General features: G+C 44.8%; 1 pseudogene; it reads left to right on the top strand.

The window, feature by feature from the left end:
• Nucleotides 1-997: 997 nt before the first annotated feature.
• LOC144289122 (succinate dehydrogenase [ubiquinone] iron-sulfur subunit, mitochondrial pseudogene) lies at nucleotides 998-1,973 on the top strand (annotated as a pseudogene).
• The last annotated feature ends 3,588 nt before the right edge of the window (nucleotides 1,974-5,561 follow it).

Here is a 5,561-nt window from a genome sequence, read left to right as displayed (position 1 = left end):
ATGAGAAGCTTTGTGTTCCTCTCTTCAGATTTCTGCACTGGCCCAAAATGAAGGAGGCCTTCTTCCTCTCCCGGGAGGAGGAAGGGCACTAGTGGGCTGGGTCAGAGTCTGGGATCCCATAGAGCCTTGTTCCCTGGAAGCCAGGTCACTGAACTGAAGGTAATTTATGAATACACTTTCTAGATGCATTCATAAATCACCCAGGACTGGATGATGTTGGGCGGACCAACCTCACCCATGCAGCTAGTTGGCTAACCTCACAAGGCTCAGAGTTAAAAGTTTTACAAGCATTACCTTCATCTACAAAATGGAAATCAGCCATTGTTTCTTAAATGCCAGACAGTAAAGGAAACTTTTTACCACCATCCTCTGCTCCTGAATCTCTCCTCAGCCAGGGCAACTGCTGTTCCCTTCTCTCTGTCCCCAATTCCTCCTGTGCCTCCTTCCTGGAGACCCAGGAGCAAATTTAAATTGTTCACCACTCTTTGGTACCATTTATTTAGGAATTGCTGTCTTAAACCACAGGGTTCTGATAAATACAACTATTTAGCCTGACCCAGATGCTGCTGTTCAAAGAATGCAGGGTCCTAAGATGCAAAGCCAGGCCCAGGGAGGGCAGGGGCCTCCTGGACCAAGCCATGAAACCATGCAGGACTACTACTCTATTGTGCATGTATGACAAGCTGCTTCATAATTTTTTATGGCTCTGCATATATGCTATTTTTACATTATCCAGACATCTTTAAAAGGTCCATGTCCTTTGACTATTATTCAGCCTTAAAGAAGGGAATTCTGACACCTGCTAGAGCATGGTTGAAACTTGAGGACACAATGCTAGTGAAATTAAGTCAGATACCAAAAAAGACAAATACTGTATGATTCTACTTATATGAGATGTCTAGAGTAGCTGGATTCATAGAAGCAGAAAGTGGCATGATGACTGCCATAGACTATAGAGAGGAAGTGGGGAGGGTTTTTTGTTTGTTTAACAGGTACAGAGAGGAGCCAAGATGGCGGCGGTGGTCGGAGTCTCCTTGAAACGCCGGTTCCCGGCTGCAGCCCTCGGCGGAGCCTGCCTGCAGGCCTGCCGGGGGGAACAGACAGCGGCAGCCACAGCTCCCCGAATCAAGAAATTTGCCATCTACCGATGGGACCCAGACAAGACTGGAGATAAACCGCATATGCAGACTTATGAAATTGATTTGAATAAATGTGGTCCTATGGTGTTGGATGCTTTAATCAAGATTAAGAATGAAATTGACTCTACCTTGACCTTCCGAAGATCATGCAGAGAAGGCATCTGTGGCTCCTGTGCCATGAACATCAACGGAGGCAACACTCTGGCTTGCACCCGCCGGATCGACACCAACCTCAGCAAAGTCTCCAAAATCTACCCTCTGCCGCATATGTATGTGATAAAGGATCTGGTTCCTGACTTGAGCAACTTCTATGCTCAGTACAAATCCACTGAACCTTATTTGAAGAAGAAGGATGAATCCCAGGAGGGCAAGCAGCAGTATCTGCAGTCCATAGAAGATCGTGAGAAACTGGACGGGCTGTACGAGTGTATCCTCTGTGCTTGCTGCAGCACCAGCTGCCCTAGCTACTGGTGGAATGGAGACAAATACCTGGGGCCTGCGGTTCTCATGCAGGCCTACCGCTGGATGATCGACTCCAGAGACGACTTCACTGAGGAGCGCCTGGCCAAGCTGCAGGACCCGTTCTCTCTGTACCGCTGCCACACCATCATGAACTGCACAAGGACCTGCCCCAAGGGGCTGAATCCAGGCAAAGCTATTGCTGAAATCAAGAAAATGATGGCCACCTATAAGGGGAAGAAAGCGTCCGTGTGACGCTGAGCGTGAAGTAGCCGGCTCGGCTGGACACACTTTACATCCAACTTGAGTCCCTTCAGAGGCCTTGATTTTCCATGAGCACAGCATGTATGATAAACATTTTAAGAAATAAATAAATGCTATTCTACTTTATTAACAAAAAAAAAAAAAAACAGGTACAGAGTTTAGTTTCACAAGATTAAAAAGCTCTGGAGATTGGTTGTACAACAGTGTGAATGTAAATACTACTGAATTAAACACTTAAAAAGGGTTAAGACAGTAAAATGTATGTTAGGTGTATTATAGTACAATTTAACAATAAGAGACCTATGTCCTTCATTTCTTTTGTAGATTTCCCAGTAATGCCTAGCACCATGCACAGATGCTACCCTATCTTGAGCAAAACATTTTTATCATTGTAGACATTTCCACAACCATCATTTTAGTTAACATAATGTAATCCTCACAGTAACCTTGCAAGATAAGTATTTAGCCCAAATAATAGATAAGGTAAGAGGGTTCATCGACATTATGTGACTTGCCCATAGCTACTTGGAAACAAAACCAGGGGATTCAGGTCTTGGATTCCAAGTAAATATTATTTTTGCAGCTGTACCTCAGCTTCTTTGTAACTGAGGATCCAAAAAGAATTCCTCATGCTCAGGATGTGTTCTGGAAAATCCTCCAGCATCAACAGCTGAGGATACATATTCATGTCAACTCAAAGCTCGGGAAGTGGCTACTCACGTGTGTGTGCATGTGTGTGTGCACTCGCTCATGTGCATGTCTGCATGTGTGTGACTATTGCTAGAAAAGAAAAATACCACCTCTTGTGCAGGGAGGAAAACCCACAAACTCTCAAAACCCCAAAGAAAGTGCAATTATTTCTGAAACACGGGCATCCACACCAGAGGAGAATCAGCCTCAGAATTGGTTGCCCTGGACAACATAACACAATTCAGTCTCCCTGTCCTTGGCATGCATGTGGCTTGCTGTCTCCAGGCATCACAGCCTGAAGTATTTGAGCAAGAACCACAGATATCATGAGGGAGGACATCCCTCCTCCAGGAGCAAATCCACCCCTGCCCTTTTAGCATCAGGATGAAAATAAAACTGAAGATAAAGCTCTGGGACAGCTCCTCTCTCTAAGAAAGTAGAAGGGAGCTTGGGGAATAAATGGGAAACGGTGAATACAGGCCAACAGATCCTGTTAGAATGGAAAGGAAGTGTATATACATGCCTCTGAAAAGTGGAGGAAGGTATTCTTCTAAGGTAGATGATTCTGATGGAAACCCTGACCTACTGTTGCTGACATAAGAAAGTCACACGGTCATGCTTTGGGGGTTTTGCCTGGGTGTCATCACTCCTCCACTCTCCTTCATTTTTAAAAGGTAGGAGGTCTCCATTAATGATCTCTATTTTAGTATCTTAGTTTTCTCTAAATGAACAGTATGTCTCTACTGTTACTGACACAAGAAAGACACAGTCATTCTCTGAGGGTTCTGCCTGGATCACCACTCCTTCATACTCCCTCATTTTTTTAAAGGTAGGAGGCCCCATGGAATGATGGAGGGTTGGAGTTCAACCTGTCGTAGAATCTCCTAGATCTTCTTACATGTGAATAAGTAAAGCTAGACTTCAAACTCTTTGATTTCCAGTAAAACTCACTGTCTTCATATCCCAACACATGTTATCTTCTCTGTTACTCAAAAGCTAAAATAGAAAGTTAGGAAAATATTTTTTAAAAATAGCAAAAGTGTTGGGGATCCCTGGGTGGCTCAGCAGTTAAGCGCCTGCCTTCGATCCTGGAGTCCCAGGATCGAGTCCCACATCAGGCTCTCTGCATGGAGCCTGCTTCTTCCTCTGCCTGTCTCTGCCTTTCTGTGTGTGTGTGTGTGTGTGTGTGTGTCATGAATAAATAAATAAAGTCTTTTTTAAAAATATAGCAAAAGTGGAATATTTCAATCAATAGGCAAATGGCTTTGAAGTCCCCAGGTCTATCCTTAAGGTAGGCATGGTTGATGTGCAAGAAAACCATATGGTAACCATATTATTAATGAATGGTATTAGTCAGGACCCAATCAGTGACCTTAGGTAAATCACTTAACCTCTATGACCCTCAGTATCCCCATACATATAATTGGAAAGGCATGTGGAAGAGGAGAATACATCTCCTGCTTCCCAGCATTATGTGAGATCACAGACCTCTACACAAGCTGTCAGAAAGGGTAAGTGGGGACCATCACTTGTTTCTGAGCCCCGTTTCATCTCTTTCACATGTTCCCCCTCTCCAGGATCCCAGAGCAGCATTAGATGGAGAGCAGAGGGAAGAGGGGGGTGGGGCAGAAGGAGCCAAGTAAAATGTTGACAGCAAAAAGAAAGCAAACACAAATGAGCTCTGCAAATGCTTGGGCGCATGCTGTATTCATAATAGGTGCAGGGGAGGTGAAACGTGCGTGCTAGTATATGCAATACTGGCTCCTGATCAATGTCTCTTGCTGCCTGAGTTACCTGCCTGTTCCCCTGGGCCTCTTCTCCTTCACAAGATGTCCTGGATGCTCAGTGGACAATAACAGCATCACCTTTGACGCTAGTTAGAATGGACCTGAGACAGAAGCTGCTTTGAAGCCAAGGGGCCTGGACAGGCTGGCTATGAAAGGGGAAAGCAGAAACCTGGCTGATGGTCCTTGGAGTCCCAGGAAGGGCCAGTATAGGAAGCCCCATTTCATTACAAATACACCTGGAGACTGCAACTTGTCCCTTCTGTTTCATTGCACTTTATTAAAAAGACCTCGACCGAACCCTCAAAAATGGCTTTTTAATGGGTACTCTTCCATCCAGAGGCCTTGGAGCAGAACAAGAAGGAGGAGGCAGCCTTGTGCTAGGTCAACAAGGGCCACCCCAAGCAATATCAAGCTGCCTGCAACCCTACAGAGATGTCTGATGTTAGTCTGCAGGAGATCAATGTAATTCAGGTCAACCAGTTGGTCATTTCTGTTCATCTGTCAAATAAAATTCCTAGACAAGCTCATGGTACCATGTTAGGTGCTTTTTTTCTAGATGACAGGAGCATCAGAGTTCCTCACTCCTCAGGACTGAAGTTATTTAATTGCCCCTTTTGCCTGCACCCAGCTCCTTAATGATCAGAATGGCTTGGGCACTGCTAGTCTCAGGCTATCTACCTAGTGGTCTGTTTACCACTGATCTAGAGAAAAGCAGGAAATATTCCTCCCAAAATAAGATGGCATTTTTTTTACCTTACCTGGTAATAATAACAAAAATAGCAGCTAACACCTATATAGCCTTTACTCTGCACCAGGCTTTCTTCCAACTGCTTTTCTTTTCAAATATTAACTACTAAACCCCTCACCCTAATCTTAGTGAGAGTTCCCCATTTCAGAGATGAGGAAGGAAGCAACTCAGCTGTATTTATATTTAGCTTTTCAGAAAGGCTTCTGTGATCAGGAAGCCCATGAAACCTAAAGGAATGAGTAGTTAAGGGTGGAGCTCCAAGTTCCTGGTTAGGCGGTTAAGGGTGATAATATACTTGAGGGGAAATGGATGGGGCTGCTGGGCATATGGTTACTCCTGGGCCCCTTAGGATACACTATGTCAGCTGAAGCTAGCTCTGCCCACCTTAGAAGAATAGCACTCAAGTGCTTCCTAGAACATGGGTTCAAGGACATTTGCGTGCCCTGTGGTAGAACCAGCCTAAGTCACCCCTGA

Source organism: Canis aureus, chromosome 18 (genome assembly GCF_053574225.1).
Source record: "Canis aureus isolate CA01 chromosome 18, VMU_Caureus_v.1.0, whole genome shotgun sequence".
In the NCBI taxonomy this organism is placed as follows: domain Eukaryota; kingdom Metazoa; phylum Chordata; class Mammalia; order Carnivora; family Canidae; genus Canis; species Canis aureus.
Note: the sequence above shows the minus strand (reverse complement) of the source record. Positions and strands in the feature narration are given on the sequence as shown.